This window comes from Aythya ferina (assembly GCF_964211825.1).
Source record: "Aythya ferina genome assembly, chromosome: 5".
Classification (NCBI taxonomy): domain Eukaryota; kingdom Metazoa; phylum Chordata; class Aves; order Anseriformes; family Anatidae; genus Aythya; species Aythya ferina.
In genome coordinates, this window is record NC_140301.1 from 14,474,946 (window position 1) to 14,497,939 (window position 22,994).

Sequence of the window (22,994 nt, forward strand, 5' to 3'; positions counted from 1 at the left end):
AGAAATAATAATAAAAAAATGCAGGCCTTGGAAGAGTTATTGAATTGTTATTATGTAGTGAATAAAAGGTTTTCATACGCTTTATCTATGCAAAATAAAAAATAATAATAAAAGTTACAGGTCTTGGGTTGCTAAGCTAGATCAAAACACGGGAAAAAAATAAAAATCCATGTGTAAGGCAAATAACATAACTGAGGCATAATGGTAATGGAGCAGGCAGGTGGAGTGCTGCATTGTTGAAATACTTGAGTCCCCAGTACACAATATAACCAACTTGACTTTGTCCCTGCTAGCAGTGGTGTTCTCTCATGGCTTAAAAAAAGACAATGAGTCTGTGTAATGGAGCAAATGGATTCAAAGTCTGCTTAGTTACTAAATAGGTACATTATGTGTATGTATATATATATTTCACTTTTACATTAGGCTAGAGAAAGATGTGAGACAAACCATGAGAAAAGTGCTTTTGTTTTTCAGAATGCTGTGTTACCAAGTGTTGATCATGTGTATTTCAGTGAGTGAAAGGACGCATACTTGGCTCTGAAAAGCCTGATGGAAGGTTTAATGGAAAAAAAAAAAAAATGCATGATTTCAAACTTGTTTCTTATAATACGAATTAAAAGCGCTAGTGTGAGAGACCCTGACTTCTAATAAATTTACAATCCATTGCACTTTGTTGTTAATTCTAGCAAGCTTTCTTGCTACAGAGTTGTTTCAATTACAAGATATGTTGATTATAAGCCACCCACCTAAGGCTTGGAGCAGTAATTGTAAGAAGAAAGCAATCTGAAAAACATGTAAATTGATTGAGATGGGGAATGAAGAACAATCTGAGTAGTGAAATTGAATGGGGTAAGAGAAATGCCAAATATCTCAATGGGTCCAAAAAGGAAGGGGGAAAACTATCTATCTAATAAAGAATCAAAGGTAAATCACCACTAAGAGCATAATCTTACTATTTGCTGTATATGGATGTTTTCTTAGTCTTAAATTACAGGATGAAAATAAAGTTTTTGTGTAACCTTTTTTTTTTTTTTTTTTTTTTTTTTTCAGAAAGATTTCCAAATTGCTACTGCGTTCTCTCTTATTGATGGGAGGTAACATAAGGAGGCCAGAGAAATTCTGCATTTTCATTTCCAGAATCCTAATATGCCAACCATTTCTTCATAGGAAGCTATGATAATATGTAGCATCTCATTAGACACAATCCTTCTTACTATATAAGGTTTTCAGAAATTGTTTACTCTGCAGAAGAGAGATTTCATCTTGTACCTGTAGTTCTCATTGAAGGTGATTACACTTGATAGGGTGCTGAGAATGATTTAGGATATTTAGGTGAGCCAGGGACAAGGCTACTTATCACATGATTTAATTTCCACATATAAGTTGGCTGACTCCCAAGATTGTACGTTGAGTCTGAGCATGCTTAATCACGTCTCCCCACCCAGAACTGGTTCTTTAACTTGGCGTAACTTTGGTTGGAATGTTTTTAGGTCAATCTTGGATTTAATTCTTGTTCCAACAATGTCGATGGTAGGTTTGTTAAAACTATGTAGTAACTTCATTGAAAATGTCTAAAATCGTCTTGAGACAAATTTTTAAATACATTTATTTCTATACTAAAACAAATAACAACAACAACACAACCACATTAAAATTTGTCAATGAAAATTGATTCCTCTAGTCATGATCTTCAGTACTGTCTGTGAATGCCAGTCATTACTGTAAGGTAGAAAACCAATGAGGAAAATCTGAAGAACCAATCTGGAAAAATCTGGTGGTCTGAACTGGAGTCCAGACAGACAAAACAAATGTCAAGAAAAAGTAACTGCAAGCAACTTGGTCTGGTTTCCATATAATTGATAACTGTAGTTATGTTTTGAAAGGGGCTCTTTTCTAGTTCTTATGCCAGGCTCTAAGAAAGATTTGGCATTTGAAGTTTGAATAGCACCGAATACAAGTTAGTGTGCAAATATATGTCTGCTTACTAAGTTTTCCCTATACTTCATGTATCAGCATATGTGGGAATTCTGTTGAAAAGCTCAAAATACATCTGTAAGATTTTTGTCTTGCTCTCTAATTTTAGAGAGGCCTTCTAAAAATTGCTAAAATCAGATTTTTTTTTGCAATCTAGTTTATCACAGCTTAGTATTAGCTGTTAACATATGTAACCAGATTTCTTTACCAGAGTTCATCCTTCTACACTAAACTATGTAAAACTTGTGACTTCTGAAGTTCTGATTCTGTAAAATGGTTAGCACCCATTAAGATTAGCAATAATATTTACCTTTTCCATGCAAGAAGAGACAATGAAGTGCAAGATTTTTATATTACATATATTGGGGTGGGTTTTCTTTTTTTTTTTTTTTTTTTTGAGTCTCAGTACAATGACCATGTAGTTTATTTCAGGGACTCAAACACTCCATTCTTTAGTCTTCACAGACATGGAGGGTATATTATTTTCAAAACACTTCTGTAGCACTGTTTCATGTTTCATTCCTCCTTAGTTAGGAATGCTTGCATGGTCTGAATGTTTTCAGACCTGAAATGAATATTTATACTCTGTCTACATATTCATAAATTAGAGTCCAACGAGATGAATCCAAGTAGCGAATCAGGACGTGGTATAATGCTAACAGAAATTTACTACCCTATTTCTACTTGAGACCTGATGACTTAAAGGAGGAGGCAGTCCAAATCCATTTCAGACTATTCTTTAATTTTCTGCACCACGGAGGTTTGAGTTTCACTAGTTTGAGGAGGCTATTTGATTTATTCTCAGATAAGTACGTTAATGCCATGAGAATAATTATAAATACAGTTCACTAATTCTGATCTCTGACTTTTTTTTTTTTGTTTCAGTCTTGTAAAGTTATTTCTTCTGGCAGTAAATTGCACTGTTTCAACAAGTTGTATTTTTTTCTTGTAGGTATCCGATACAGTACAGTTTGCTATAGAGACTTCTAGACTACACTGTAATAATGACCAAGTTACATCTCTATCTCAGTAATTGTACCATAGAACAAATTCAAATTCTTATCCTTGTATTCTATTACCTTGGCTCAGCCTCTCGGACTCTATTCTACAAATTTTCTTGCTTTTTTTTTTTTTTTTCCCCCTCTTCTGAAGCAACTCATTTTGTCCTGCCTAATGCATCCTTAAGCTTAGAACCTGATACCAAATGATTTTATTATAATCGCACTTCTAAAAACCTGTTTCTACCATAAGTCCGTAGGAAGAAAGCCAAGGAGCTTGAGAACAGGGAATTGAGAACAGTTGAGAATAAATCACAGCATTGCTAAAATGAGTTTTGCTGTCTTTGAGAACCATCTCGCTATTGTCACTTTCATCTTCGTCTTTCTATCTTTTTCTTTTCTTAATGGTACTCTGTTGTGTAATGTCAGATCAAGATATGTGATAGCGTATCTTCCTTGCTCTTATTAGCTTCTTGGAACATTTTGCCTAATTACAAAGAAGTGCTGATGAATAGCTTGTATTAAAAATATATGGAGATCCCATAGCTGTAGGAAAGCTGCTCTGATGATGTGGTTGAAATTGAACTTTAAATCATAGGTAATGAAATTAAAATATAATAATGAAAAAATTCTGAAGATCTGCTGTGAAATGACAACCTGACGGCAGGCAACTAAAGTATTGTATGGGAAAAAAAAAAGTCATCTCTGAGTATTTTATATTGCCATGAATAAAAAACATTGAGTCTTACGGTTAAAGACAACTATGACTGAACAATTACTGGATTAGAAAAAAGGGTATTGAATAGATTTCTTTCTCTCCATCCCCATGATTGATCTTTAACTGTCTAATTCACTCAAGTAGAGCATTACATTTAACTTGGATATTATTTTATTGAGCAGTACAGGATATATTCAAGAATTTTTTTTTGCATTTATTTGAGACTTAATGCAACCCTTTGTTATTTGCACAAACCGAAGAATAACTGATACCTTCAAATCTACCACTTGATATTTTCAAATCCACAACTCTGAAGATTTTGAGAGAATATGTTTTAAAATTCATTATATCTTCCTTTTTTATTGAAAAAAAAAAAAAAAAAAAAGACGGATTATGGTGAGGAGAAGGCACAGGTCTTTTGCAGTGGGATTGGGACTCCTATTCATTATTGCCAGCCACTTACTAGCAGCTAGACTAGTGGATTCTGCCCTTGGCAAGTAGTGCTGCCTTTCACACTGTCTCCCTCTTTTGAGGTTGAATAAATTATTTTAAGTCTATGCAATTAATTTCCTGTGCCGTTTCCCAGGGAGGCAGCAGAAATAGGCAGGATGGACAGCAGAATCCAGGTAAGACAGAAATGTAGTGTACTGTTACAGAACATTTTTCAATCTATGTGAAAGATAAGACTTTATTTGCTCTCTTCTGAAGGAGTCTTTTCTATGAAAAGGATGTCATTACTTAAAATTGGAACTGTGTTCTAGGGTTATTAAATGATGTAACTTTTCTCCTTGTTCTGGATTGTCCTTCATAACTTTCAAATATTGTGGATTTATTAGAAGGTGTGTACTAGTAGGCAGACAAAATTTTGGAAATGTTAATAGCTTGACTGGCAGATAAACTATGCTGAGTGTTACTATCTGTAGGGAGTTGAGTCAGTTTTGTTAATCTATGGCCATTTCTAATGTGTTTCCTATTATTACATCAGATAACTCTGTACTGGGTTAAAATTTCTTTAACTGTCCTGGGGCTCCTGTCTTCCAAGACTGAAAATAGTTATAAGAAAAGCTCTCCTGACTTTCATGAAAGGAGGCATTTCTGAGAATCTGAAAAGTGACTTGGATCAGGTCAGTTACCACTATCTGCATTTCTGTTCCAAGGAAAACACTATAAGCTTGCTGCAAAATTATGTCATTGGTCTCCTTTGTCTCTAGTCAGTTATCTGGTTTGTAAAAAAAAATAAAATAAAATAATAAATTCTGAATGATGGGTTCCTACGTTTATTTCTACTTTTCAATTGCACCCTTTCCCCTTCTTCCCAGAAAAGAAGAGGAAGAAACTTTCACTGCAAAAATGAAGTGGCATGGTTTTGATGCCATATTTTCTAGGGACACAATCTCAAATATTTTATAGGGGACTTCTGTGGAAGGAAGCCAGCAGCTGTGCTGATGGGGTGTTCCAGGGGCTGCGCTGTGGTAGTTGTGCTGTCATTCATAAAAGATGCTTGGTGAGGGGATGAGCAGTGATGTGACAAAGTTTTCTGATAAAGCTGTAGTTATGCAGGATAATGGAGGAGGTGGGTTGGTAGAGAAGAGCTATGGATGTACATGACAGCTCCAGGGCAGTCAATGGCAGGTGGAGATCAGTCATAAATGTAAATTTGGAGTTTTTGCAACTCACAGCTTCAGAACTGAAAATGAAGGGCTCTGAGCTGACCATGACTGTTCAGGAATGAGGGCACTGCAATACCTTGAAACTGTTTAGGTTTGCTGAAGAAAGATGAAGAGATTAATGTAGAATAATGTAGAATTTTAGGATATCACTGTATTTTTCTGTAATTTCTTGTATGCCTGCATATCTGAATACTGTGTGCTTCTGAAAAAAATGAATGCTGTAGAAAAGGAGAGTAGGATGGCAATGATGAGAGGTGTGGATCAAGTTCTGTACAGGGTGTGACTAAGCAATCTGGGACTATTTTACTCTTTGTAAGAGGTGGTTAATACTGGGGAGGACTATCATAGTGGTCTATGAAAATACTGTGGTGAGAGCCTATCTCAGTTCAATAGTTCTTTTCTCCTACAATGTTTAGGTAGTACTGGAAACCTAGCAGTTTTTCATTTCAGAACAAAATGAGGATGCATTTATGCAAGAGATGAGAAACCTGTAGAACTCCCTACTGAAGATTGTTATGGATGCTGATTTTTTGTTGTTGTTGTAAGTTTGTTCCTAAGCTTAAGAAAAAAAAAATCAGTAGTAGACTGGATGAGTTCATAGAACATAGTTCAATGACATCTGCTTGATATATTGCTATCACATTAATTTCAGGAACTGTGCCAGCTGAAAATAGTTGAAACTTTGGAAAGTATTGCCTGGAAATGGGATGCATGCATTAATTTTTTTATTACTTTTTTTTTTTCTCTTTCTTTTTTTTCTGGAAAACTGCTTGCAGTTACCGCTAGAGATAACTGCATTAGGTAGAGCAAAATGCTGCTGGCTGTGTGCTATCACTAGTCAGTTTTCAGAGATGAGGAGGACTAGTTTCTCAAGACAGCCAAGTAAACAAAATCACTGTCACAATCTCTGAAACTATCACACCTTGGATCTGTGAAATTATGTCTGTTAAGACTGAGTGAGTAAATTTAATGAGATCTTATAGTTGTTAATGTCTTGGTAGCTTTCACTGTTTGAATTCGTTAACTGGAATAACTCTGTTGTGCTTGAGATAAGTACAACTAAGGCCCTATAAACTAAGTAGCCTTCACAGCAAGCATTTCTTGAGTGTCCTGGAATCTTAGACTCATGGGCTGACCCATCTGTAAAATTATTTAAGAATGACAGTTTGAGTGGAGCTAGTGCCAGCAGTGCTCAGACAGTATTGGAAATTCATGCACCAGCAAATGTTAGAGAGGCCTTCTGGAAATAGCTAGAATAATTAACTTAGTAATGACTAATGTTGCAGGGCTTTTTGTTTTGCTTAAGACTTTATTTATTTTTGCTTGAGCGTAAGCACGGTTACTGGGGGAAAGGAGAAAGGCTTAATCACAAACTCAATTCTGATCAAACATATGTTGGTTATTTCAATAGTGTGAATTCAGGAAGCTCAGACTTAGTTTTCATGTACCAGTCAAGAAAAGTACATTAGACACAATTTCAAGGTTGAAAATAGAACTGAATTTACGGCATTTGGGGTGTTCTTCTATACATGTATGTATGGGTCTATGGTCAAATTTGTTGCATTTTGTTTGTAAATACATGTATGTATCTGTATAGTTTTGAGCGTATGCATGTATGTGTGTATAAAAAGCAAACTACTCTTTATTCATGAGAGAACGTATAAATAAAGAACCTTACTTCGTTAGTGGTTGTCTTATGATAATATGCTCTGCTGTGTTCCTTGCAATAGCCAATTGATCATTCTTTTTAAAATTTCTTATGGTTAAATTCCTGTAGGGGTTTTTCCTGCTCATTTAAATAGCTTCTGTTCCTTCACTTGCCAAGGATTTTCTCAGTAGCGCTGGGGGCAGTAGGCCCACTTTTCTCGTGTTTCTTTTTTTTTTTTTAAATGTAATGTAAACAATGCATATGATTGCACTGATTGCTCAAGCCTTATAGTTATCTTTTTCTCTTAAATAATACTGCAGCTTTTCTGAGCATGTTTGAATTGCACATTCTTATGGCACAATGTGAGATGAGTGTCAATGTACCTCTAGGCTGGCTTTTATGCACAAGTAAGCACAAAGTGCAATTTGTGGCTTTTGAAAGCAAGTTTAGGCCTGTTACATCTGGTTTAAAAACTCCAGAGCTGTTCTGGCTGAAATTTCAGAGAAATGGAGCTCTCTTTCCTTGTGGTCTATGGTAGAGAACTGTTTTATATCTATAATTAGAATCGCTAACAATGTAAAGCAGATACAGCTAGCCTGTATGAAATCGTTTCATGGGAGGAATAAAAGGTGCCACACACGGTGTCAATGCAAGCGTAAGCAGTACCTATTGTAGGCAGATTTTTTTTTTTTTTTTTTTTGCCTTTTTGGATAGAATAGAGTTGGTTAATGTTTCTGTAGTGAACACAGCTGCTTAGTAAAAAAGCAAATAGAAAAGACAATGACTTTTCATACCAATATAAAATGCAGAGCATCATGCCAAAAAGGCCATTTTTATTTCTCTTTAAATGCTCTCAACTTGCAACAGCACATTGAAATTTAAAGTAACAAGCAGCACAGCATTCCTGAGATATCTGCTGGGTACTACAGTCGGCTCCAGACTGTGTAGGTTATGATTACACAGGTTGATTTAGTCTCCGTGGCTTCACCCATTTTTAGAATGAGCACCTCAGACCATATGTCTGGTTTTTGTTTGTTTGTTTGTTTGTTTGTTTTAATACAAACTTAGAGTGCTGTTTAAAAGATATAGTTCTTATTGCAGTTGGATAATTTTACTCTTCTCCTTCATCCTTTGTAATGGAGCTCTGCCACCCCCAGTACTAATTAAATTTATTCATGTGAAACAGAAACATCCTCACAAGCTGCTTAAGACTAATGGACTGCTATTTTTTTTATTTTATTTTTTTTAGCAGAGTGATAGGTGATGAGTGCACCTAAGATTTTGAGAACGTTTGGTTAGAATAACTTGAGTAAAATCATGCCCTCAAACCCATCTTTACTTGAGGAAACCTTATCCAAAAAGTGTGTTTTTAAGTTTAAGCTTGGAGGATTTTGTCCAACATCCTTAATGCAAGAGTTAGCTGTGAGTTTTCTGGTCCTTTGAGTTCTGTGTGTCTCAATATCAGTCTGGCAATGTGATTTGATCTTTCCAGAAAATGTTTTTCTGGATAGTTGTTCTTACTTCTGGAAAGTTCATGGTTGAGGCTGGGACATGTGGGGACTCTCCCAGGCCAGGCTTGTAGTTATGAGTTAGGATCAGATTGAGTGACCTGGGATGGCTGGCCAGGGCCATGGGCATGCAACATCACCCCTTCTTTCCTCTCTTTCCTTGTGGAGTCTGCATGCAACACTCAGTGTCATGTCTCACCTCAGTTTTGTGTTGCACGGAAATAATTGTTTTCTGTCTCTTCTATTTGAAGAATAAATGCTCATTTGTGCTCTCAAATTCCCATTGTCATTTTTAAAATTTATTTGCAATTTAGTGTTCAGAGCTGATGCTTTGCTCTGTCTGCTGGGTTACTGAATATACGTTGTTACTGCTATGTTCAGAAGTGATTAGTTTGAGCTGACAATGAGATTTATTCTTAGTTGATGTATTCCTTTACTCCTATGTTTCAAGGACAAAAGAAACCCCCCAATGCCAAATATGTGTAAATTTTCAATGTTAATGAAAGGAAAACATTCCTGTTTTCAGAAACAAGCAAGTTTTCATAAGTTGGTTAAAAACCCTTGGTAAAGACCCACTGTGCCAACTATTACTTTTTTTTTTTTTTTTTTTTTTTAACTTACTTTCTAGAATTAGTCATTCAATACTGTCTTAATGACACTGAATTTTAAAGACAGGTTCTAATGAACTTTTCTCTTAACATAACATTTTTTAATATGTAGACAACTTTGCATGAAAAAGCATGAGCTGAACCTGTAAATCTGCAAATAAGCGAAACGTCTCTTAATGGAAGTGTATGAAGTTAAGAGCTGTGACAGCACAAGAAGAACTATGCCATTGTAGTGACTGCAGGATGTTCTGCCATTTCGGAATGCATTCCTCGTATCCTGTGCTTTATTTTTCTATCTCCGGTTGCTTTTACAGGGTTAATATTCTGAGATAAATACATGCTTATGTTTATAGAAAATTCTTTAATAGATATGTAATAGTGTTCGTTTCAGACTCACAGGATAACAAGTTTCGTATTTGTTAGGCAAGTATTTGGCTATTTCTAACAGAAGAGTACAGATTTTCTCTGCTTTTACTGGCTATATTCATCAAATATACTTCTAGTACATTAAGAAGTACTTTTTGGAACTTTAGTTTCTCCCATTTTCTAGATATAACCATTATCCCTAGCCTTTAATTTCCACAGATGAACGGTTTGCTACATATAATTTCAAGGACACAGTACCTGGACTCCTACTTAGCAATTTGCTACTTGGTTAATCAGTCCAAGGGTCTCTAAAGAGCAAGTCAGCTTACATGCAAAACCATTCCACTACCAGCAGCCAGACACTTTTCTTTTTTTTTCTCCCTCCTGTCTATTAGGCATGCTCTTGCTGAGAGGAGTCAAAGACAAAATTAGCCTCTGCAAATTGAGAATGCTGGCATTACATTAAACAAGCAGAATACAAAGAATTTTTGGTTTTGAAAATCTTTCAAAAAGTTGTTGTCTGTGATTACCACAGCTGAGAAGCAGCAGCTGTACTGACTGTATGTATTTAAAGAACTATACTTAACTGTTCTCAGCATGTTCTCAAAAAACCATAAGCACTCAGTGAATGTTGACTTTGTTGTATGCTCATAAAGTGTTCTGTTAGATCCATTTGTCGTATCATGCATTCACCTGTTGAATGCAGTAACGACTGAGTGATTTTAGTTATTTGTATTTTCAAGTCTAATAGATATTCCTGAATTATTCTTAGATATGTGGATTAGAGAGTCTAAAGCAATCTTTTCAATACATGAAAGAACCATTGAAGTGTAATGGTAAGTAACAATACCAATAAAATGGCTGTATGTCACTGTGTAAACTGACAGAAAAGAGAGAACTGTAATTGCTGTTACTCCATGACGAATAAGACTGAACTCGGGAGTTTTCAAGTACGTTAAACTAGTATTGTTGTCTATGCAGAGGTAATTGTAGTTACTAATGTTTGGCATTGACAACTGGTTTGGGATGCCTGAGAATGGGTATCTTGGGTTAGATGAAGAAGTACAAAAGTGAGAATTTCATTATTTTACAGGGCAATCATTATAACATCGTTGTCTCAGATATGTTGGATATTCCATGTTGACTTTTTCTCAGTGGTCCAGTTCAAAAAGGCTGGAAAGACGTGACCAGGGAGGCAGTTTGGTTGTGATAAGGTTTAAATCCCTGGAGCTTTTGAAACCCTTCTGAAAAATTTGTTCTTGGCTGCTGCCTGAAAACATGCAGAGACCTGGAGCAGTCAAGCAGAACCCCAAGCCTCCTTACCATCACCTCTCTTTTTCCTTTGAATCAAATCTTTCTAAATACTATGCATGAAATATGAATTAATAGATACATCTGGAATTAGATACTGATGTTTCCAAATATAAAGCCAATCCTACTAAGTCCTTCCTAGTTTTTATGCTTGAACTGTATTTGCTTTTCACTCCATATGATAGCTTTTTAAATTATTTTTGTGTATATGTACCAGGTATCGAGGCCTTCATTTGTTGTATGGGTATTGAGAGTGAGGAAATGTCAGCCATCTTCAAGAGGTCAAATGCTCAAATCTTGTAATTCATGTTTTAAATTAAAAATTGCACAATGAGAACCATCTTGCTCTAAACTCAAGGACTTAAGTATCTAGCTGTTGTAAAGATTAAATAATTCAGTTGAATTTTTTTTCTGCTATAATATTTATTTATTTTTCTTACCACAATCATTGAGGACACCCAACAGAGTAGTTTTGTAAAGCTATTTTGTACTGTGGAGGGCATTCACGTCATCCTATGCAGGGCAACCAGTGATGTAATTTCAGCTCATATGGTTGCATCCGTGTGGCCTTTAAAATGTCTTTATGCTTGTGGAATACCTCCTCTTTGTATTCAGGCTTTTTACCACCTGTAATGGTACAGAATATATATAAGGTCAGCAAATATATATTGGCTAATATGAACCATAAGTAATTAACATTGTTATGCTTTTAGACAATGGTGGAGCAGCTGATTAGTGCTGCTGCCAGCACTTATCAGTGAAGCGAGGAAGTCAGCATTTATTTTTCCTTGAAACAAGCCAATCTTCCATTGTCTTCCATTTCCATTTTATACTCTTAACTTTTTAATGTCAATATTTTTAATATTTTGAGGTGATAAGGATCACAGTATCAAAAACTACACTTATTTCCCTTAATTTTTTATTTTCATGGTCTTAGCTCTTGAACTTCCTCACATCTTGAAATAACTTTCTCATCAAAAGTGACCCAAGGTCACACATTTTTAATGTACTAAACAGGCTTTGGAGAGCTGAGCCCTGGGCTAAGGGTTACAGTCAGGCACAGAACTGAGCTCAAGGTAGCTGATCCTTCTTTTTCTGAGAACTGCATCTAGGAATTATTTTGATTTGAGCTAGTTACTAATAGTGTGTTGTTTTTTTTTTTTCAGTTGTTGTTCTTATACATCATAATGGCTGCCAAGATAAAGGTACTCTGTTTGAAAAGTTTTGAAGTGTTTTTGCAAAATAAATAATTTAATTTTAGTGGTCTTCCAGGGTTCTATCCAGTTGGCCTGTATTTTGTGACTGATGTAACTCGTGGAGGATACTTAGCAAGGAAAGCTGAATTTTCTGAAGAAACTTCAGAGAGTTAGCAGTGACTAAGTTCTGAACAAAAATTATTTGTGAATGCTAAATGACAGAATGCTTCTGTCTATTAATGCACTTTTATTTGATTGCTTAGAGCAAAGCTCTGGGCTATTAACTGTGCCTAACGGGTCATTAAACCCAATGAAATCAACTAAGGTCAATATGGATGTTAGATACTTGTTACTATAAAATATTTCATGGTGTCCTTTTGAATTAGAATACTTTCACTGTTTTTTTTTTTTTTTTAACGTCATTTCCATCATTCCTTTCCTGCTATTGATGAGCGTGAGGATGTTTGCCATAATATTCCATAGCTTTCTTTCAATTAATGGTATAGATTTTCTGCTTTAGACTGAGATCTTAGTGTCATTTAAAAAAAGGTATTTTTAAAAAATAGGGGTGGGAGAATGAGGTAGTTTTATACACCCAGTGAAGCAGAAAATCAAGAAAGGTTTTAAAATTTTTTGTTTCCAATATCAGTAAATCAAGTACTAAAACTGGACACTAGTTCCTATGTATTAATTTTAAGAATTTCTCACTGAATTATACTGAAGTCCAAGTATATATTAACCAGACGCATCCCAAATCTTTCTATAAATTGTCACATCAAGTCACTGGTGTATCTTACCTACCTGTGGAAATAATGTCTTTATAATTTCACATTTGTCTTAATACCAATGCATTTTAGGTGTGTGTATATATATATATATATATATATATGTATGTATGTGTATACACACAATGGTATTAGTCATAGATGGTTGGATTTGATGATCTTGAAAGTCCTTTCCAACCTAAATGATTCTGTGATTCTAAGACAGGTGTGTGTATATATGTTACACCATTTGCTTTCTGCTGTTCTATCTTTTCCTTTAACCTTTTTTGGGTTAAAATGGAGCTCTCAAAATCTAATTCAAGTCAAAACTATTGCTGTGCAGAGCAATTTCAAGGATGGAGATTGCAGCAGCTGTCCCCACACTGCCCTGCTTTCCTGCTGGGATTGCTTTTCCCTGAACTGTCCAAGCTGTGAGCTGTGATGACAGGTTTTCATTGTAGCATCACATGCTATGGAGAAAAGCATCTCAGCCATCTTTTCTAACTCTCATTCAAGCAGCTGTAGGCAGGTATTAAATTGCCTTTTTGTGTTTCTTTAGCCTGGCTAAACAAATTCAGATCTCTCTTCTCCTTTAGGGTTTATGCCCCAAGAATTATAACTAGTTGGCCTAACGCTGAGATGCTTACCCCTACTGCAAATGTACATTCTTGTTCTTGTCCCATCCTTTTTTTTTTTTTTTCCTGTTGTTTTAAAAATAAATAAAATAAAAGCTCCTGAGTGCAGTCTCTTCCTTCTTCCTTCATCATCCTCTTCACAAATTCACCTGAACCATGGTATTGCTGTTACATCATACTGTCTGGCATGTCCTCTAAAATAGGTTGTACTGTTTAGGGCAGATCTTTTATGATTGTCTTTATCAACTATAAACCATCCTTTTGACAAAACCGGCTTCTTGTCTGTATCATTACCTTCATGGGTAGACACTAACTCAGAATATCTTGTGTATTGTGGCGGTTACTTTTAAATGAGTTACTTGGGATGTTTTAAACAAAATAGCTTGCTACCATTAAGTACTTCTAATAAATTTTCAGGTAACAGCAGCTAGATCTCTTTTTGGTGTGTATTTTTAAAAACCTTCCATATTAATGTCACAAAGACTTCCATAGCAGTGTCTTAAGTGCCCTGGCATATTTGTTACAGAGAGTTACGTGCCTGTCAGATTGCTTTCTTCCAAGCACTCACTTTTCACTTGTTGTGCATGAGCTTTCTTGGGAGATAGTCTTCTTTAAGAAATATCTCTGTTGTCCCTTTTGTATTTTTTTTGAGATAAGTCAGGGAAACATTGCCACATACCCAAAGCATAGGCTAGAGAAATGATATTGATGATAGAACTATGTTCCAGTTGACCTCTATCTCTGGTATATATGTGAATATAACACTTTGTTTATGAAAGATACCAATAAAGGAAAGAAGCAGTATATCATGAGGAGCTGGGAATATACAGAAAATGAGCTCACAGAAGCTTAGATTTTTTCTGTAACAAATATGTTTACAAACTCACTAGCAATTAGAGATTTTCTGTTGCAGCCAAAGTTGTTGTTTAGCACGTATTAGGTAGTGGCACAAGAGGAACTGTCTGACCTTACTTCTTGTGATATGGGAAGCCAGGATGGTTCATTAGTGAACTGATTAGAAAGGGAGCCTAAAAAGTAGTACTGTATGGTAAGATAATGGGGTAAAAAGCAATCAAAGCAGAAAATGGCTGCTTTAGTACACATGGGGGGAACATCTCAGAGGAAATGAGCTGAAATTTCTTCAGAATTGCAGTGTGCTTTTCTGTGCAAATCTTGAAATTACTCTGCAGTGTCTGTTAGGTCCAAGTGAATATCTAGAGTAAAATCTGCATGGGGAAACATGGGAAGTATTGGAATGGTCATGAGCTATCCTGATAAGCTTTGTATTTCTCTTAGTATTGTGTTTATGAACATCTATGAATTCTATGTACATTTCTAGTATGTTATGTGAACTCCATGTAGGATTAACTGCTACTTTTCAGAAAAGTAATTCACTATGGGCTTCTACATTATCTTACCCTGTTATAATGCTGTATTTATTATTTAATCATCAGTGTAAGAAAAGCAGTAGTTTCAGTTAGCCATGACAGTGGGAGAACTAAGCATGTCAGGCTGCTTATTAGCAGGGCTAGCTTCAGTAACAGTCCAGGTTTTTTTGTTTGTTTGTTTGTTTGTTTGTTTGTTTTTTTTAGCTACTAGATAGCTGATGGATTAAATTCTAAACACAGAATTTTATTCTAATGCTTTCATGGCAAAAATGTTTATGTTGTTTTTATCTACTTAGTGGTTCAGAAAAGGTAAAGACTATGGGTTAAAAACTTCAAGATTCACAACATTATAGATCATTAAGACAGCTTGGTATTTAAATATCACATCACCTTTTTGTTGTTGAATATACAGCATTTCCCAGTGATGCTACTGAGGGGTTCTATCTGAACTGCTATCCACCACTATTCTTCCAAACAAATACTCAGCTGTATGCATAATGTGAAGTGCTGCCAAAGTTTTTGGACTATTTTTTGGCACTGGAGATAACATAAATTTGGAGTTTTTGAAGTAATTTTATCTAAATTGAATGTTATTCAAGAACGGATCTAACACTATATGCCATTTATTTTTTCACACTTGTCCCTGTAAGCTTCTTCATGCATGTTTTGACTAACCTGTGTGTTTCAGAATGGATCCAGCTTTGGTCTCAGTAGACTTGAGTATCAGATGCTTAGCATAGTTTCCTTCATAGAACTCCTGTTCCAACATCCATAGCTTCCCAAATACTAACTGAAGATGTTGACTTGCTTATTAGCTTTTCTGCATGGATATGCCAATAGATAATTTTGCTTAATTTCCTTATGTTAGAAAAGCATAATAAACTCTACTGCCTCCTCTCCTCCTCTGGAAAAAAAAAAAAAAAAAAAAATTAAAAAAAAAAATGGGCACAGTAGACTTGAAACATAGCATTCACATTTTATTGAATTGAATTAACTTGGTCAGCTCACTGATATGTTTCCTCTAAACTGCTGCAATGCCTTAGAGGAGTATGTGCATGGACTAGACTCTCTGGCTGGACTACATCCAGAACTATATGCACCAGTGTAACCTCTAGATGAGCAGCTTTGTCATTTTATGGGAGATGCAGCTGAAATGCAGGCTGGCCAGCACAGTGGAATAGATCATGGGACACAGCAGCAACTCGGGTGGACTCCATACAGTCTGAAATGTACTGGGCTCAAAGGGTTATAGTAAAGAGGGTCATCAGGCTGGCAGCCAGTCACCATTCGGGTTCTGCAGGGCTTCGTTTTAGGACCTGTTCTCTTCAGTGTTTTCATAAATAACTTGGGCACAGGACTTGAAGGTATACTACGTTTGTGGATGACATTAAATCAGGAGGAGCTGTGGTCTCTGTGAAGGGTAGAGAGGACTTGCAGAGACGGTTTTACAGATTAGAGGGCTGGGCAATTGTCAACCACATGAAGTTTAACAGAAGCAAGTACCAGATTCTGCACCTGGGATGAGGCAACTTTGGCTATATGCACAGGGAGACAAGAGGCAGGAGTGCAGCCCCACAGAAAGGGATCTGGGCGTTCTGGTCAACGGCAAGCTGAATGTGAGTCACCAGTGTGCCCTAGCAGCCAAAAGGGCTGACTATATCCTGGGGGGCATCAGGCACAGCATGGCAAGCTGGTTGAGGGAAGTGATTGTCCTGCTCTACGCTGGTGCAGCCTCATCTTGAGTACTGTGTGCAGTTTCAGGCATTACCTGACAAGAATGTAAAAACTATTAATAGAAAGTGTCCAAAGGAGGACTCTGAAGGCAAGACACATGAGGAGCGGCTGATATCGCTTGGATTGTTCAGCCCAGAGCAGAGCAAGCCTGAGGGGAGGCCTCATGGCGGCCTGCGGCTCCCTCACAAAGGGGAGTGGATGGGCAGGCGCTGAGCTCTGCTCTCTGGGGACAGCGACAGGACCCGAGGGAACGGCATGGAGCTGGGACAGGGAAGGGTCAGGCTGGGTGTTAGGAAAAGATTCTTTACTGAGAGGGTGGTTGGGCACTGGGACAGGCTCCCAAGGGAAGTGGTCACAGCATCAAGCGTGTTGTCCAAGAAGTGCTTGAACAATGCTCTCAAATGTGGTCTGATTTTTGAGTGGTCATGTGAAGAGCCAAGAGTTGGACACTGTGATCCTTATGGGTTCCTTCCAACTCAGGATATTCGAAAGAATTGGACTGAAGCAGGTAATGGGAATGATAAATTCTTTATTTTGATCCAAAGATCTTTGCCTTGGCATTTTTGGCATTTTTTAAAATGTCCCACCTAAATGATAGCTAAATGGTAATCCTGATGGAAAATGAAAATGTAATTTGAAATGCTGGATTTTATCAAACAATAGGAATTATGATGTATCACCTGCTTGTTTTTCAGTTGCTTAGAGCATTAATATCCTGAAAAAATAGAAACTGGTAACAAGTAGTCCTGGTGCTATGCTGATTATGCATAATTTTCATGAGCTTTTGAATGTATCTTCCAAAGTAATACCTGTGTGTTATAATTTGGAAATCCCAGGTGATGTTTTGAAGTGAGGAACTTTAAGCTTAAATGTTGTGTTTTGTTTCTGTTTCTTCGAATGGTTGAATGGCTTTAAGTTAGAAAAAGAAAGAGAATGGGGTTTGAAGCAATTGTTTAGATGTAGAAATGCTGCCGCATTGGGTGTTTGAGATGTAAAGGCTTGGTAAAACTAGGATTAATTTCACCCAGGAGAAGAATTTGGTTAACAGGTTTGAGTCTGCACCCTTATGCAAAGCAGGTGTAATTGGCAGTGGCAGCTCTAATGGGTTGCTGTTGGTGGGGATCCCCCATGCGAGGGCTGTTGCACAGGTGCAGCCGGTGGCCAGTTCCCCCCTCCTCATGTGTCACTGCACGCTGTGCTCAGTGGTGCTGTCTGTATTCCCTGTGCTCACTCCTTTGTAGTGGATTGTCTAAAGATAGGTGTTGATGGTAGCTCTGTGCTCTCTGCATACAAGAAATTGCCTTTCAAAATGGGAACAAGCAATGGAAGTTTGATTGTGCTTTCTCGGTAGTCAAGTGATTTTTATTTTCTCTCAATGCTCAGGTTAAAATACTTGTAAGCTCATTTAATAATGTGATTATAGAAAGTATTTAATACTTATTCTCCATCGTAATAAAAGTATTATCTGTGCTCCATCTTTAATTGCATATAGTGACAGATAGCTCTGCTCTGGAGTATTGAGGAGGAGGATAGTTACGGATAATTTTCCAAACCTGCAGACTTAAGATGAATAAATAGACAAGAAGCGTATTGCTATCTGAACATCTTTATCTCTAAAATAGTTTCTGAATTCTACAAAAATAATTTGTTGCATTTTTCCATTCAATTTCTGGTGGAAAAGCTATGCACGTGCAGTGGTCATGCACAGCTTATTCTTGTCATTATTTTATACTGACGATTTTTATATTTTACCAGTACTTCATAATTTACATAGTTTTTTACAAGGACATTGAAGCAGGCAAGACAAGGTAGGCTTGTGGCTGACTGGAGTGGGAGGAAAAAGAGAATTGCTCTCCAGCAACACGGTGCTGGAGACCTCTCCACCCTCATATTGCTTGTGTATGTCTGTTGAAAATATTTTCTATTTCACATCTGCTTTTGATGTATCAGTCATTTCAATGCTTACATTGAAAGAACCTTACATTTCGATGCTTAGTTTGAACACAAGAAAGGTGTTATTTTACTTGCGGCTTGTTCGACTGGTAGTTAATCATAATTCTTGATAACTCTCCATCCAAGATAGCATCAGAGATCTGTGGATTTTCATGAACTGTCTTTTTTTTTTTTTTTTTTTTTTTAAAAAAAAAAAATTGTTTTAGTGCAGAGTGATTTATAATAGTCCATCTACTGCTTACTGCTTACCTGTGCTTGACAGCAGCATAGCTAAGGCATTGAGTCATGCTTCGTACTAGCCGTACTTAATATATTCTCCTCTTTTATGATTTGTGTTACAGCAAAGCTAAGTCCCCATATCTGTCTTTTCATTAGAAAAATTAATGACATTTGTTGAACTCTTATGCTGATTGAGGTGCCTCAGTATGTTGCAAGGGTCAAAGTGCTCTGGTGTGGCTGAGACCAGAAGCATTTCTTACTCAGTTATTAGGAGTTACTTTAAACAGTCACATGGGGATCTTCAGAATTTTAATGGCATGTTTTTTTCATTTTCCCTACCAATACCTGGAGTTGTATAGTCTTCCTGAAGTTTTTATGACTCTTCCTTCCTGTGACAGTGTCTCTAAAATAGTGCTTGGTTTAGATGACTCACTGGCTCTGAATAATTAATTTATTCATTGTTTATATATATATATATATATATATATATATATCTTCCTAGTAATTTAAAAATATATTTTTTTCCTAACTTCCGCTAATTCACTAATTTGCTCATTTCGAGCCAGTGAAAAATAAAGCAAGTTAATCTACACATGAGCTTTTTTCTTCTCTAATGGAGAAAGAAAGGGGGTGTAATGCTTGGTTCCCAGACAGGAGACAAATGCAAAGAGCAGTTGATATACAGTGACTCAGGTGGGTACCGGTTGCACGCCATGCATGTCTCTGTCCATGGCTTCTGTGCAGTGAGACCTTCTCCATGGGGGCTGCTCAGGATGTCTCCTGGGAGCAGCTCAGAGCATGGTGTTTGCCATGTGTCTGCCTGCAGTGTGCGGGAGCTGCTTCTGAAGCAAATGTGTGCAACTTCAGATAATGTTTGGATCAGCACAGCTGTGGGTGGTGGTAGAAGCAGAGACCCTGATATATACCAAAAAGAACTATAAAGAAAAAAAAAATCTGTCAGCTGGGGTAATGTAGACAAGTCATATAACATCTGAAAGAACTTGCTGAACTGTGAAGACTGACATTTGCATCATAAAATCAGGCTTTGTTTAACTAAGTTAATGCATTTTAAGTTTGTTCTGTCTCTTGGTTTAATAAAATTGGAGGAAAGAATGATTGCAGAATTGAAAACAGATTGACTTGCATTTTAAACCACGTCAGGTTTAATTTAGTGGATATATTAATTTTGGCTTTTTTATAGTCAAGAGTAATAGAAGGTTTTCATGAACAATCTGTGAGTTTCATTGTGCTTACGCATGGCATCCAGCTTGAAAATGACCTCCAAATGCAAGTAATTTGAGTTGTGCATTTCTTACAAAGCAATTCTGGGATCCTGAATAAAGGGAGCATCCCCTCCTTCCTACTTTACTTCTTTCTACAAAACTAAGGGACCTTTCCTCCCACCATTTCAAAGTAGTAGTTTACACAGTTGCTATGAAATTACAGGATTGCTTTAGAGGTGAGAACAAAACCTGCGTAGGGTACAGAAATGTCAGTTTCCTAAATATACAGAAGACTTTTTTTAAATTTAGAATTGGTTAAGCCTAAATTTACTAGAGGAAACTTTGATCAACTTTACTGCGACATAATTTGATTATAAACGTGGTTTAGCAACTATAGCTTTCCAAAGAAGTGTATTAATTTTCCTTAAGTTTTTCCGATAAATTATCCCAGCAGCAGGGCAAAATTTTGGGGAGAGACAGAAACTTCAGAACCACCAATACCTTAGAGGATAAACCCTTCCTGTGGGGTGCTGGATACAGCCTCCTCATTCATGTTGAGTAGAAATGTGTCTTCCAAGTGAGTGCTCTGTTGAGATCAATACAATCCACGTTTCAGTTCCTTGTATCAAATTGTTGCACATGTGCTATGGTAGGAGCGTTAAATACCAAACATTTTAATTGAAACTATTTGATCTAACAGATTGATTTAAGTAAACTGGTATTTACTTAATAGTATTTACTGAATATATTGTCATAAAATTTTGAATTATCTTCTTAAATTTAATGTTACAATTTTTTATTTCCCTTAACTTCTATGTTATGTCTTCCAATTGCTTAGCAGCTGTTATTTTCAAACCAGAGACAACTGCATATTTTATATTTTTTCCCCATGTATTTCTGATTTTTTTTCAAATTAGTCTGAGGTTATATTGCCATCTTTTGCACATAAATCCTAAACATAGAAATATTGCTATTTCTAAAATTATAACTAATATCACAGCCTGAGCTTATATAATGCAAACCTCACCTAAATCTTTCTCCTTTTAGTTGCTGCTTATCACATGTACTGTCCAAAGATGTCTGCAGACTATAAACTTAGCAGTTTGTAACCATTGTAATGATGCAGAGTTCGCACTCCAGCTAGGACAGACTATACCTTCCAGTGTAAGTCTGGAATATAACTGCTTTTAATGTTGGGGAAAATGTAAGATTGTTTAATTGCAAATAATTATGATAATAAAGGCTACTTATGCAACCCCTAATCAATATTTTGTTTCAGGCTAAATACTTTTTTTTCCCATCAAAGTTTTTTTTCTTCAACAACAACAACAAAAACAGCAGCTCAACACATCTGTCTCTCAGTCTCTCATCACCCTGCCCCCAGTTAGGTCATTAGAAATAACGGAGTATTATGAAGGACTCTTCTTTATATTCAGGGTAAACATTTTAAGTGGAATATAGTGGAACACATAAAGTGTTCTTCTAGCTAGGTTCGCTTTGCTAACTAACAGGCATGCTAGACATTGTCACCTCCACCACCTCCAGCTAAATTCAGTTGTTCTTTATCTTCAGTAGCAGGTGCCACTCTTTCAAGAGCATTAGTAAGCTTACAGTCACCAGAACCATCTCCTTTGCAGAGACATTATCTCTTTTTATCTCATCTCAAAATGCATAATATCAGGATTCACATCATTAATTCCTCAGAGAAAAAGAAAAATCTATTGCCAAATTTATTTTTTATATTAATATATATTAGCAGTTTTGTTCATAGTAGCAGTAAGCATGTGTAAGTCTCTAAGGAAGGAAAATATTTAGTAAACTCCAGTGAAATAATTGAGAAAACATCTTGCAGAACAGAATGAAGTGACCACTGGGGTTTATTTTAAAAACAGGCTTTTGTGGTTCTGCCAGTCAAAGGCCTGAAGTTTTTCTTCTGTTTCAAGGTTGGGATTAGTGCTAAGAAAACCTGCAGCTGAAATTAGCAAAATCTCCAAATAGTCATGCTGGCTAAAACACTGCAGTTGTCAAACAGATTTCTGTGAGTACACAGGTACATGAGTGCTATATTGCTCATACATGTTTAATTTTTGTGATTATAAATATCAAGCCTGCTTTTGGCTACCACCATGTGTAATAAAAAATAAAAATCCAGCTTGTGATAAAGTTCTTATAATATGAGCTGCCTCAGACTGCAGGAGCAGAAGACACCTAATTATAGTACTTGAATTGGTCTAGGGCGCTAGAGAAGACCTCTTAAATGCTGAACTTTCAAATAAATAGGAAGACTTTTATTTCTGTTTTATACCTATCCTGAAGATAATGCTGCCAATGAAATGTCTCCTTTATGTGATGGTGAACACCATGTTCTGCATCTCTGGCACTGCTTCCCGTGATTAGATTAACCTCCCATCTGCCTTGCGTAGCCATACACCAAACTGCGCTCTGCCTACTTGGTATCCTTCAGCAAGACCAATAACTGCAGCTGCATTTTCTCAGTTATTTTAGCCTAGGATGTCCAGCCACACCAGTCTTAGGGCAAAAGCAGTTCTTAGTCACCATTTTCCAGACTTATTTTAGATACTTAACTTCCTTCTGTCTAGTGATTCTTTGCACCACTTTTTTCTTTCTGTATTTTTTTCCCCAGCAGCTTCCTCTTGGCCCCAGCAGGTGCCAACTTGGCACCGTGCAGGCTTCCTCTGAACTTGGTGCCATGGCTGTTTCCAAGGCTGCTGAACAGGGAGCTCTTATGTGAGCAAGTGCAGCTGGAATTCTGCTCTTCTTCCTCCTCCTCTTCCTCCTCCTCCTCCCCTGGCTAGCTCTGTGGCAGTGATGCCCTTGCAGCCTGCTGAGCCAGAGCGAGAGCACTTTGTCTCCTGCCAGGAGTCAGCCTTGGCACATGGTTAGGCAGCGTGCCAGGCTGAGCGCCGCGGCTAGCTGGGGTGTGTGTGTGGTTTGGTTGGGTTAGCATCACGTCTGCCGCTCTGGTCCAGAGCCGTGCGGAGCAGCCGTGCGTCTGCTGCTGCTGAAACGGTGCACAGAGTTGCTGCCAGGCTCCCCTCTTGTTTGGGTTTCCTTCTGCAG

General features: G+C 36.9%; 1 protein-coding gene across 13 annotated transcripts in view; it reads left to right on the forward strand.

The window, feature by feature from the left end:
- LRRC4C (leucine rich repeat containing 4C) overlaps positions 1-22,994 on the forward strand; it is a 510,287-nt gene that overhangs the window by 76,765 nt on the left and 410,528 nt on the right. The window contains exon 4 of one of the 13 annotated variants that reach the window (XR_014693270.1): positions 9,886-9,975. The exons of the other annotated variants lie outside the window; for them this stretch is intronic. The gene's annotated coding sequence lies outside the window, so the exon portion shown is untranslated. Of the gene's footprint in view, positions 1-9,885; positions 9,976-22,994 lie in introns of those variants that run through there. 13 annotated transcript variants of the gene reach the window in all.